Source organism: Corvus moneduloides, chromosome 15 (genome assembly GCF_009650955.1).
Source record: "Corvus moneduloides isolate bCorMon1 chromosome 15, bCorMon1.pri, whole genome shotgun sequence".
NCBI lineage: Eukaryota > Metazoa > Chordata > Aves > Passeriformes > Corvidae > Corvus > Corvus moneduloides.
The window spans coordinates 622553-636277 of NC_045490.1; positions in this window are offsets into that span (position 1 = coordinate 622553).

The following is a 13725-nucleotide window of genomic DNA, read 5'->3' on the forward strand; positions in this document are numbered from 1 at the left end:
GGGCTGCACGGCAGGAAATGAGCAGCACTAACCATGATTAATATGAAATACCTAATTGGAGCAAACCTCTGGAGAGAGAGGTAAGGATTAGAGATAAGAGAAGCACAAAGCTTTGTGTTTGTTCTTTTTAAATGAAAGACTCCCGGTGATGAAATTCCTCCCTATTGGTATTCCAGGTGGGGACTTTCCTCTGCTGTGTTGTTCGCAGACATTTTAAAGGGTGACCTTTCAAGTCACTTAATGGATGTGCCACATACCTAAATATCAATTGTTTCTTCCAATGAAACGTTGGTTCTGCTCTGTTTTGCCTTATGGGAAGGGGATGTTGCAGCCTGCTGGAGGCAGCCAGCTGTTCCTGCCGTGTGCCCTGGGCAGCACAGCTGGGCTGGGGACACTGCAGCGTTTGGAAGCTGCCACTTTCCGAGGAAAAGGGATCACCATGAAAATGTTTTCTTTGAAAGTGAAGGTTATGGACACCAGAGTGTGTGTTTGTCTGTTCAGATTAGATTCAGAGGGGTGGGAAACTGCTTGGCTGCCTGCAGGAGACTGAGCTTTAATTGTTTTCCTTTGGTACAAAACCAAAGACTTTCTCGTGTTTGGGAAGGCGAGGAGGCACAGGCTCACAAAGGTTTATTTCTTGGTGGAGAGGATGGTTGAGCCCGTGGTGGGAGGCCTGTGCTCCCATCCGTCATGCCAGCTGGGCACAGTGCTGGGTTCTCTGAGTCTCCTCAGTTTGACCAATACTTTCATCCAGCAGCTGGGAAAAAATTCCAGTTGAAAACGTAGTTGAAACAGCTTTATTCTCACAAGTGTTTCCACTATAATAAATCAGCCTTTTGAGGCAGGAATAAAGGATCTGCAGTATCTCTGCTGGTGCTGCTCTAAGTTCCCCAGAGCAGGGGCTGGTTTGTGCCCACAGTCCCCGGTGCCAGCTCTGGTCCCTGGGCTCCAGTCCCTCAGCCTCTGCCCAGGGGTCTGCAGGTGACCCCAGGTCTGCTGGGGGGCAAATCAGTAAACCACCAAAACTATTTAAATGTGATCTATCTGTATTTTTCCTATTTCTTTTTTTTTTTAAATAACCATGACAGTGTAAGCTCCAGCTAGCAGCACGCAGCACAGATGTCGAACAGCATTCCCCTTTGGAAGCTGGTATTTTGGAGTGCAATAAAAATAAGAGCAAATACACTGAAAATGCCCAGGTTCAGAGCATTCTGGCCAGTCTTCTGAGCAAGGGGAGCTGGTTGCTCCTTAATTATAGATGAGGAAAGAAACAGATTTTTTAGCCCGCTGGAGATTTGAGAATCCTGGTGCTGGAATGCAGAAGCAGTTTTGGAGGACTGTGGTTCAGCAGGTCCTGGCTCTCGGGGTCCTGTGGCAGCCCCAGTCCCCGTTTTGAGCCAGAAGAGCTGGAAGCTCCTGCTTTGGATGCAACACTTTGACTAATCCTTCCACCCCAGGGCTGGTCTCAGGAATATCCTGTCATGGGGCTGTTACAGGTCCATGAACTCACCACCCATGCCCTGTAAATGCAGGTAACTTTCTACAGCACTCTGTCAAATGCAGTTTGACAGAAAAAGGGATGTGTTGCAGGGTCTGGGCAGTCTACCCTGAATTACAGCTTAAGCCAAATGAGAAATGCAGAAATGCCCTGATACCCACTGACAGTGCTGGTCACTCCCAGCTCGGTCTGCGAGGAATATTCAGGGATTGCTGAAGCACTTCAGGTTCAGAGGATAAAGAATTTCAGCCTCCCTGATCACAGAGAACATCTCTAGTTACCAGAGAAATATTCTTCAAACAAAACATGTGTTTACTCTGAAGGAAAGAAGCTCAGGTGGTGGGAGAGTAAGAGCTATTATTTTTTTTTTTCTGGAAAATAAACCGGCCATTTGTACATTGATTTATCAAGCTTATCCCAACTGTCTTCCAGCCAGGATTCACAATCCTGGCTTTTTGTTTCTCTACATGCTCCAGCACACAGATATGGCTTTCAGAGTGGAAATCAATACATCTGCAGGACGCCTCTGGTGCTAGCAGAGTCCACGGCTTCTTTGATTAAGCTCTACTAAAGCATAATTATCTGGAACGCCTTGCCATTTCCTTGGCACTGCTCACACAGCTCTCCAACCAGGAAGCATTTCATCAGGGCATTAGAGCCCCACACAACACATGCTGGAGAGAGAAAATTACCATCCTCGGGACAAGGAAACGTTTACGTAACATCCAGTTCAGCAGCCGGGGGGAAGCAGCCCTGTGTTTGAGCCTGCCCCTGGTTCTGGGGCAGACCCCGGCTCTCCCTGGGTATTCTACCAGAGACCAGGGTCCTGGGCTTCGCTGCTGGTTCTGGGCAGCCCCGGGGGTGATGGCAGGGGGGACTTGAACATCCCGGGTTCTGCTCAGGAAGGGATGGATCTTCTGGGATGTGCAGGGGCAGCTGCCCTGGCCTCTGGTGGGGACACCGTGGTCCTGTCCTGGGGCTCAGCACCCCTCCCCCAGGCCCAGCGTGGTCCCCAGGTGGCAGCGGGTGCTCCTGCCCTGGTACCCCAGGCCTGCTCTGCTCCGTCGCTCCCATTCACGCAATATGGTCATAGTAACAAAACAATTGCCAATGTGACATTATCCTCTGGCAATCCAGGCTCAGGCTTGCTCCAACAGGGAACAGAAGGAGAACTGTCATGTTAACATTTCAGCTGACTCCAGCCTCCCCCTTTTCTCCTCTTTTCCAAGGCTGTGTGTAAAATCCGCCTCCTCTCCCCGCGCTGCCAGATGAAGCTGCGGCACAACACTTCTCTGGTTGTGCAAACCCCTGCCTTCTCCCCTTGGGCTTGAGTCACCCAAGGCAGTGCAAAACCCAAGGCAGCAGCTGAGTCAGGATGGTTGCCTGGCCACCGTGGGCTTCAGAGGAGGTGGTTCAGTCCTAAGGGGCTGTGCCACCTCAGAATCGTTATTTTGGAAGATTTCTATCTGTGCGGAGTGGGTGATGCTGGCCAGGGGCAAACAGCCATATTTCAGCCCCTTCTTTCCTGTTTGGATGATAGGTATGATCAGAGCTCGAGCCGTGCCTTGTTCTGTGACAAGGGGGTGGAGGCTGACCAGTGGGCACAGGAGGGAAGATTTCCATACAAACAAATTCCTGCGGCCACAGAGCACAGTGCACCTGCTGTGCTCTCGGGACCACAGGTACCCAGCTGTGAGGCTGTGTCCTCTGCTCTCAGATGTGCTGAGGAAAGGCCCTCTGAGAGCCACCCCAGCCCCTGTCCCAGCAGCAGGGCCATGCGCTTGGCTGCTGGCCGGGGGTCACACAGGGTGCGGGCAGCCGCTTCCCTGGGGATGGCACCAGCCCCACGTCCACCTTGTCCCTTCCAGGGAGTGATTCTCCAGGGAGCAGGCTTCTCTCTGCCACAAAGATCTTTGGCTTGTTTGCCTTGGGTGAACAACCCAGCCACTGAGGGCCACTTGAGGAATGCCTGAAGGTCCTGGTGTTCCTGGCCACTGGGGTCACTTGGGAGAAAGGGAAATCACTCCTGGCACCTCTCCAAGGGCTCGCCATGCCTTGTGGAAGCTGAGATGGGAGGATCTGACAACCAAGCTCCAAACCACTGCTTCCAAGCAATGAAGATGTTCTTAGGCTCCCTTGTATTGCCAGATAAAGAGAGGAAAATAAAAGATCTTGTTCCTCGGCCCAGCCATCAGCCAGCACGGGTCCGGTACAGATAATCCGAGGCAGCTGCCGGCAGAGGATGAGGCTCAGCACCGGGCAGGACCTGTGATTCCCCAGCCTGAGCCCCAGGAACATGCTCTGACCCACATTCCTGCTCCCTCCAGGGAGCCTGCAGTGTTTTTTTCAGATTTTTGGGAAATCATATTACTCTACTTTCATTCTGTGAGGCTTTAAAGCAATTCTGCTCTATAGCTCTGTTCATCCGCTGCAGCTTCTGCAGTCTGGACTTCCTGAATATGATTTATGCGAAATCTTGATGGTGAGCCACTCCAGCCTGCTTGGGTTTAAGCTCTACTGAAAAGGGATATAAACAACTCTATAATCAGCAAAATGAACCAGCAGCCTTTTGCAGCTGTACCTCACTGCACAAGGTGCACAGGGACTTCTTTCCTGCTGAGGTTCACTCATTTCTTGTGGACACTCATTAAGTGAGGCATCAAAAACCTGAGTGTCCTGGGGAGAGGGGGACCTACAGCCAAAAGCAAAACAGCGCTCGCTCCAGGATGCTGAAGGAGAATTTGTAGTGCTGATTTTGCCTTTGTGGTTCTTTTCCAGATGACCAACACCAATAGAAGTAATATGTAATTAATATATAATGGAAAAGGGGTTACCCAGGACCTGGTTTTTGCAACCTGCAGTGTGCTGATGGTGAGATGCTGACAACAGCTCATGGAATTCGAGGTTTACTTGAGCTACTTCTCTTTCTTTCTGATCACACAGGCAATTACACAAGGACAATTTGGCTGAGGCAGATTTGTTGTCTACCATGGGCACAGCTGACCCGGGGCTGAGCACAGCCTCCTGTGGTGGATTAGACACTCCAGCTGTTTTCCTGCCCAGGTCCATCTGTGTGTGACACCTTCCTCATGGCCCTGCAGCTGCAGAGGGCAGAGCCAGCCAGGAAAGCTCAGGGAGTGCTCTGCATCCCAGCTCCTCCACTGCAGCCCTGTCCATGGCCTTAGTTTGTGTTTGTAAACATTTCTCAGGGGTGGGTGGTTGGCTTCTAAAGTTCCTCACTCAAGGGTTTGGAAAGCCATTTTCTTTGTACCAGGAGCTGTGTTTGTATACAAATGCTGGAGTTGTACCCAAATAAGGCAGCCTCTGACCCCTCTGTTATGAAACTTGCCCTGAAAGCAGCAGACAGGGACTGCTGAGGGGGTCTGTGTGGTGGGCACATCCCCTCGGCTGGGGAGCTCTCTGCCCATGCCCAGCTGCAGATCATGAGAGTCATCACTCACTAATTCCTGTCATCCAGACAGAACCTCCTAAGCCAAGAGACACCCTTTAAACGGCCTGAGGCAAGGGAGCTTTGTTTGTGTGCTCCCCAGTGTGTGTCCAGTGCCTGGGCATCTCTGGGGTAGAGCTGGCCAAGCAGCAAAGGTCAGCAGTGGGACTGCACTGGGGCTGCTCATCTCAGCTGCTGTGAGCCCACCCAGAAAGAAAGCTGGTCTCTGTGCCAGGTGATCCTTGCACATCCAGAACAGCCAAAGAGGAACACCAGGAATCTGAGAACAAGATCTTCAGCAACCCCTGGTGAAGGTATGTGCAGCCAGACAAGGTAAGACTTCCATAAGGACTGCTCATGAAAAGGGAGAATTTAGTCTGGTGTGTGAGGTTGGAAGATATAACTGGCCAAGTCCAATAGACCACAACTCCTGTTTGGGGGGATATGTGTCTGTAGCAGGAGAGAACAGGACCTGAGTAGAAGCTGCAGTTAATTAGCCCAGAGCAGCTGAGCCCGTGCAGTGCCTGGGTGCTGATCCCAGGGCCCCCCTCGTCCAGCTGAGGTCGGGGAGCAGGTCCTGCGTGTGTCACCATGTGGTGTGGGTGACCAGGGCCTGGTGGGGATGCTGATGGCATTGCCAGCAGCCTGGTCCTGCTGTCCCCTCAGGAACCCTCCTCTCCAGGACAACCCAGACCCCCTGAAGCTGTTCCTGCCTTTCTTCAGAGCATGCCTTTTAGAAGCTGTTTCTGTCTCTTCCCTTGACTGCAGTGCTTGGCCAAGCATCATTTTAGGGAACATTAGGTAGTGTTTGGGATATTCAGTGCTTTGGCAGTTTCCTTCTTGACCTTCTCCAGACCCTTTTCTCTTGGGTGAGTGTTGTGCAGGGAGAAATTGCCGTTCCCCTTTTCACAATTTCTCTATCTATAAACACAGTAAATGGCAACAAGCTCTGGTAATTCTTGTTAAAAGCCCTCAAGTCCTGAAGTGAGCCCCCAGATAATAATTGAAAAGGCAACAATTAGGGGAGAAGAGAGAGGGACAAAAGGGATGTAAACAAGTCCCTGCTACAAAAGCCAGAGCAGCCAGTGAAAGCATTGGGCACGCAGGCACAGGAGCACTGTGCAAGAGGCTGGAGGTTTTTGGATGTTTTTGAAATATGAGCTTAATAAATATTAGAAATCATCTTTATCCACATGCTGGGTTTCTCCACTCTCAGTGTTATTTTTTGACATTGGATCTTGGCCCAGATCCTTCATTCAAAGCAAGACAAACTCTCCTAATCCTTGTTTATAACTTGGGAGAGACAGTACTTAGTGGTGGTTATATTTGTGAGGGATTATTGGTTTGGTCTGTGTGCTTTCAAGTACTGTTCTTTGCTCATTACAGGCAGCCAGGGACGATTACAGCAATGAGAATGCTCACAGCCACTAATTCCAACATCTTTCCGTTTGCCAGTTGTTAACTTTCCTGTGGCCAAGTAAAAATCTTTGAAGGAGAACCAAGAAGTGTTTTACAGTTCCATGCAGTAGGAAGAACTCTGAGTAGCTGAAGCTACAGAGGATATTTTAGACAGATATGTTGATTTTCTTAGGGCCCCTGCAGCATCTGCTGACACCTGTGGGTGCCCCTGGGTCTGCTTGGAAATCTGATTTTTTCCACTTGTTTTGGAAGAGGCTTTGAGCATTCAAATGGCTCCTGTGGGCAGTTTTCCAGAGGGCATGAAACCAGCACACAATGTCACACATGGTTCTGGGCACAGGCTTTGTCCACCCAGTGTTTTCTCGGGAGGTTTGAGGGACTGGGCATCCTGGTGGGCACCAAGCTGGACACGAGCCTGCAGTGCAAAGGGCTGGTTAACCAGTTTGTTGTGTCATCCAGCAGGGAGCAGAGGCAGAGCTAGAGCTGAGTCCAGTGGAAATCCTTTCATGCAAGGACTGTGCTTTTGTATTGATTTTGTAAAGCACCAGTTAATATAGGAATAATAGCTGGGTGTTTATTCTTAAAAGGACCAGACTGTTCTGCCAGGAAAACTAGGATTTGTAAAAGCCTTGAGATATTTTTCTCATTTTGTTCGCAATATAAATGATACTTGAATTAATATTCATATTAGAATAAAATCTGAGGGGGCCTTGGTAGTAAACCAGTAAACAATGCAAGGAAAAATGGCTTTTTATGGTTGCATAAAGATGCAAAATGACAGGGGGATTGGGAGCTTGTTTTCTTCTGTCACATCTCCCAAGAAACCAGAGCAAGTGTTCTGTGCCTGTGTTTTGTTTTGCCTTTGCCCAGGGACATTAATTATCCTCATGCAGCACATGGGGTGACAGAGCTGCGAGTCCCCACGTGGAACACGGGACACTTGCAGGGTAACGAAACCCATTCCAGGGAAAGCCAGGCATGGAGTGACCAAGGGCTGGGATCAGCTGTGCCAGTGCCTCACCACGTGCCAGAGCACTTGTGGGACTGGCAGAACACGGGCCCTGTGCTGCTGGAAAGTGTGGGATAATTCCACATAATTCCCCGGGGAATGGGGACCAGTCACTGCACTGCCTGGGGACGCTGGGTGCTGTGGAACCACGGCCTGGCCTTTGCTTTCTCGTGTTTGAGGGTTTCCTCTCTCCTTTCCTCCTGAAGCAGCAATATCACACCAGGAAGTGTCACTGCTTAATTTCGAGCAGCCTGGAGAATTCCTGGGAAGTTCCCCCAACCAGCAGGCACTGCTAACATGCTAAATGAACTAAGTTGATGAGTGCCCCCCTCCCATTCCATTGTCCAAAAGTAAGGGATGCACCACATTAATTACAACAGAGCTTGTTTGTGCAGAGCAAACAGCTCTGAGAAGCTTTGCATTTGCTGTTGAAGCAAATCCTTACCAAGGAAGGCATTTTACAGCAATTGATGCAAGCTGAACGAGGATTGTTCTTCCAGCTGGCCAGTAACTACAACAAGCTGCAGCAGCTTGTTGATGTTGTTGCAGCTTGTTTATCCCGCTTTCTTCAGGTGGTTGTGATGCACTCGCAGAATCCCACATTGGTTTGGGGTTGGAAGGGACCTTAAAGCCCATCCAGTGCCACCCCCTGCCATGGGCAGGGACACCTTCCACTGTCCCAGGCTGCTCCAAGCCCCAATGTCCAACCTGGCCTTGGACACTGCCAAGGATCCAGGGGCAGCCACAGCTTCTCTGGCAACCTGTTAAACCTGTTATCCCTCCTTCCCGTGACTCCTGACTGCCTTCTGGATGTGCAGTAAGTGAGCAACTGGCCCAAAGCCATCTGTTCCCTCAGCTGCTCAGAGGAGAAATCAGCTCATGAGTTCCAGTGTTACTGTTTGTGCTCTCAGGTTGTACCAATGGAAGCAAGGGCAGGAGACAGAAAAGTGGTGGAGGAGGTTTGTTCTGTAGGATATTATCCTGCTTATCCTCTTCACTTTTCCGGGTTAATGAAGATGATCATATGCAATTTTAGATTGGGAAAGATGACCTGGAGGACTGGGAGGAATAGGCAATTCCCTGTTTTCCCATCTCTATTTGTTCACCCTTAAGGGTCTCTATGAGGTGGAACTGGGCTAGGAACTAGAGTCCAGGGTTATGCCATCTGTGCACAGCTCTCATGGGATTCAGATTATTTTGCTCATTCACAAAGTTAAGAACCACCGTAAACCCTGCCTTTTCTTGCTTCTGCACTGAGGTATCGCCCCAGTGCCTTGTTCTTTCTTCCCTGCACTTGGGAGCCAATTAACATACCCCCAGGAATAAACAGACATAAAAATTGCAGCCTACATTAATCTACCCATAGACCTAATAAAAGATCTTGTTCCTGCTTTTTAATCTGCTTTAAAGAAGAAGAAGACAAAAGAAATTTATGGACACTGAAGGAGTTTGTCATGTGGGGACATGAGAAAGCTCTGGAACCCTTACGAGAGGAAGCAGATGAAGACACTGGTACTTGTGCTGGGCAGTAATGGACACTCAGGCAAGGTGTAGGATGCAGCCAGTTCTGCTCCACAGAAACCTGACAAGAGGTTTCATGGGTGCACTGACAGGCTCAGCCCAAAGCCATGCTTGCCATTAATTCCAGCTCATAAACTCCAGAGCCGCTGCAGACTGTGCTGGAGACACAGCCATGGAACAAAGCTGCTTCGGGGGCTTCAAGAAAAGTAGCAATGGCAAGAAAAGCAGAAAACAGTTGTAACTGCCAGGAAATGATAAAGCATCAACATCAAGATGCATCACAGCACAAAAGTCAGCTGCTCAATAACTTTTTTGGCATATGCAGTGAGTGGCTAAATAGCTGGAGAGGTGCCACCCCAGCGCCGTCCCTGGAAGTGGCTGTCAGCAGCTCAGTGAGCATCAATCTGCTCAGCGAGTTCCTGGGAGCACTCGGGGGCACTGCTGCGGTGGCAGCTCTTGGATGCTGTGCTTTTGGGGTGGGGGCCAGGCTGTGTGGGAGGCTGGGACACCCTGGGGCTCAGGGGCTGTCGATTGGGAATTGGGGGCTGGGGACAGGGGCAGGTGCCTCTCCTGTGATGCTGCTGGGGAGCACCCGGTGCCTGAGCCCGTTTGGGTTATGCACCTTCACTTGGGTCTTCAGCTGCACAGAGGCTGGGGGGGACCTGCGGGTCGGTTTCTGAGAGAGGGGACATTTCCCACTGGCTTTAATGCAGAACATCTGTGCTTCCAGAGCTCCTGAGCTTTGGGGACATTACTGATCCCCTCTGCTGCAGTGTCCCACTGGGTCACAACCAGTGGGATTGCCCCATGTGCCTGAAGGGCTGTGGTGTGTTGGGATGCTTCCATAACCTGGTTCTTGGTTCCCAGGTCTTGGCTTCCAGAGCAGGAGGCGGGAGCTCTGCACTTCAGGGATGGTGCTGCCAGAGTTCTGCAGTACAGGAGCTTAAGCTTCCAATCAAAACTGTGTCATAATGGAGATAATACCGCCAAACCCAAATGCCTCATTCCTGCCTCTGTGGCTGTGATCTCTGGGAGTTTGCTTTAGCAGTGACTCCTTCGTGTAGCTGTGGCAGAATATTCTCACCATCACTGGGGGCCAGGGAGGCAACACCCTTCCCTGCTTCCCTTCAGGACCTCAGTGTAAGGTTTTGTACCTAAACAGGGTGAGGAAAGGCTTCCTTTGGGAAGCTCAAGGAAAGAATCCCTGGGATTTGGGTGAGGGCAAACAAAGCAAATATTTCCTTCATGGCAGATGTTCATATAACTGCTCTGAAATTTGCTTATTTTAATCTTGTGGGATTTCCAATTTCAGAATCAATTCCCCAGTGTGCAGTCTTGGTTGTCAGAAACTGGGGTGGAAGAAAAACACAGGTAGGAGTTCTGATAGGGGAAAAAACCCCTACTGGCTACTGAAAAACTGACTGCCAGTCCTGCCAGTGCTGTCTAGTCTGCTCAGAGTTAATATTTTTTCAGCTTATTTCCTCAGAAATATGACTGTTATTTTTTCCCCTGGTTTCACGAAACCAATTTGCATCTGAGATGCATTTTCTGGGACCTCGGCAGTGATGGGACTGGCATTGCCTCTCTAAACAGAGCACCATATGCTTCCTTCTGTGTGTGTTTGCTGCCTGAAAAACCCTCCCAGATAATCTCCTCGGCTGAGTACATGACAAAGTACCAGCAAGGCGCTAGCACACAAATGCTGACACTCCTGCAAAAGGGGAGAAGTGATAAATGCTTTCCTGTGTAAAGAAAAAGATAAGGACGTATTTTGGGAACCAAGCTGACGGTTGCAATACCTGTGAGTATTTTTAAATTGAGATCAGGAATGTAAGGAAAGGTAGATAGAGGCTCTCATTAAATCTGCATTGGTGTATTTGAAAAACAAACACTGTATGTTACTTTCAAAGTGTCTCTTATCAGAGATGCAAGGAATTGCACTGGGGTTTTCAAATGCATCTGAAGATGAAGGGCCTTATTTCCTTTCACATGAACTTAGCAAGAGCTACTCCCAGATCAAACCTGGGGCTTTTCCTTTTAGAAGTGGAAATTCTTGTTTTTTGGTCAAGCAAATAACAATGCAAATTTCAGAGAATACACATTATTCAGCCTTGCTGGGAAAACCCACCACATCTGAGAAATGGCTTAGTAAGGAAAATGCTGCTTTTCAGACAACCTGCCTGGCTGTGTTGGTCCCAGTTCTTCTGTGGTTTTAGGGCTGTCTGTCCTTTGGGAGTGCTGTGTGGATTTGGTGATGTTTGTCTGGATCTCCTGCCTGCCAGCACCGGCTGGAAATGAGATGTAAGTAAACATTTTGATCAGCTTTGGTTTAAACGGAGCAGCTGCTGCAGGGACACTCTCCCTGCAGTCCCTGGCCAGGACAGGGACAGCTGCTCCATCTGACGCCGGGGGCTCTGCTCCTGGCCCGCAGACTCAGGCACGCTTCTCCCGGAGTCTGGGAAGCGTTTAGCGTGGGTACCAACCCAAGTGCAAGCAGTGTCCCTGGAGGGGGACCCTGCTCTGCCCATCCCCTCACAGCCCCTCCTGCCTCCGCTCCCGGCTGCCCGGGAGGGTGTGGGGGACCGCTGAACGGTGGCAACGTTGCTCAATGAATCAACGCTGCAGCAGCAAATGATGATAAATCACCCTTTGTGCCCCCACTGGGAAGGTTTCACAATGATCATTAACCCTCAGAAAGTCTTGTGCTTCCTGTGGAGGTTTAATGATTGCACTCCAAGCTCCCAGATAAGTCACGGGCTGGGCTGTCACCAGCAGCAGGGGGGAAGGATTCCTCACAGGAGGTGTTATTACTTTGTCAAATCTGCAAAAGGAATAAACATCACTTGAATTCTGGCAGACAACCACGATGAACAGGTCGGTGCTAATCTCCACGGGCAGCAGGTAGGGCTGCACAGGTGTTGCTGCTCTTCTGCCTGGCCAGTCCTTTGCTAATTATCAAAGCACAGAGATTTCCCTCCGTCGTTCATTCTGCTCAGCTTCTCCCCATCAGGATCATTTATCTCTCAGAGACACTCCCTGTGCCTGTTCAGAGCGAGGGCCGCAGTTTTACATTCCTAATCCGTGGGCTCTCGTTTCCAATTCGCCTCCTGCTGCCGTTCATCACCGCGGGCTGTGTTTATAGGAGCAAGCCAAGCTAAAGCTGTCCTCCAGCTCTTCCCTCGGAGCCGGCAGCCTCATTCCTAATAACCTGCTTCTGTAGTGTCCATCATCCCTCCTCCAGGCTGCCCCTGCTTCTGACTTGCTGTGGATTATCTGTGGATAGAGGTGTCGTAGAATCACGGAACTGTTTAGGTGGGAAATCCCTCTAACACCGCTGAGTCCAGCTGCCAAGGCCCCCCCTAACCCATGTCCCCAAGTGCCACATTTACATGTCTATTAAATCCCTCCAGCGATGGGGACTCCATCACTGCCCTGGGCAGCTGTGCCAGGGCTGGACAGCCCTTTCCATGAAGGAAATTCTCCTAAAGTCTGATTGAAACTGTCCATCTGTGCATGCATGGGGGCACTGATGGGATCACCCTGGTAACCTGAACAGCTTTGCCCAGCACAGGCAGCTCCAACAGCCAGGAAGGCAAATGTCTGTGCTGCACTGCGAGTTCTGGTGGGCAGAGGGAACAGCTGCCGTGTAAGAACTGAAAACAAAGTGGGAACATCATTTCGGAATGCTCCCATGGCTCCTGTGCCTTGACAGCAGCGTCTCATTCCTCGCTCCTGCCAGCCCCACGCAGGCAGCGCTGCCCAGCTGCCGGCCCTGGCTCTCTGCAGATCCCCTGGCAGCAACAGGGCCATTCATGGGGTTTGTGTTTCTGTAACAGGACCACCACAGCTGTGAGGAGACCAACAGCAAGGCAAGAACAGTCATGTTCTTAGAAGTAGACAATTACGCAAGATGCTCCTGTTTCCATAAAAGACAGCAGCAGCTTAGCCAGGAGCTGTAAAACTTCTTGAGTTCAAAAGTTGCTTCATTAGTGAATAGCCCCAAAACTTCCTGAGAAGGAAGTAATCTGTGCTTCAGATGAAATGTTCAAGTAATTTGAAATAGTATTTTTGAAAGTAATTTTGAAATTAATTTTATTGTAATTTTGGAAGGGTCAAGATGCACAGAACTATCCAAGTACAATTTTCTTGAAACCAAACACTCTGGAGAGTTTAAACGGGGGTTTTGTGAACAGTCACAACAATCCTGTTGTCTGTAAGCACCAGGCGTATTAATGAGGCAAAAATTCCCTGAAATAATAGCTTGATCTAACTAAAAACTTCCAAATTCCGAGGGTGTGGAGCATCATGTGCCCCGAGTGCAGAGCGTGCAGGTAAGTGGGCTCTGCGTGCAGTGCCAGTGTGGGGAGCAGTGGAGCCTCTGCTGCCCCTGTGCTGTGCAGTGTCCTCTCCAGGGAGCCCTGGGAGCTTCTCCTTGGAGCTGGCCTTGGAAGAGAGCTGGCTGAAAAGCCTCAGGCCACAGCTGGGCGCAGAGGTTTGGGATGCAGGTCCCAGTACTTCTGCTCCCCAGAACATGAGCCTCTAGAAGCCGAAAAGCTGGGAAGGGGAAAGGGTTTTTCTGCTGCCCTAAACCTTTGCAAAGCTTTTCCCCTTCACTTACGTGCTGCAGGGTGATGGGGAGTAAATAGCCCTACAAAGCTGTAAGTGCTGTGTAATGCACTGACTGCCCAAATGGATCTGTGTCCCCCTGACAGGTCTCTTCCCTGCAGGGAACTGCCAAGTGCCCGGGGAGTGATTGTGGATTCCTGCTACGAGCTGATGGCCCTGGCTCTGCCTTCACGAGCACAGTTCTGTGAGCCCAGCCTGTGGATC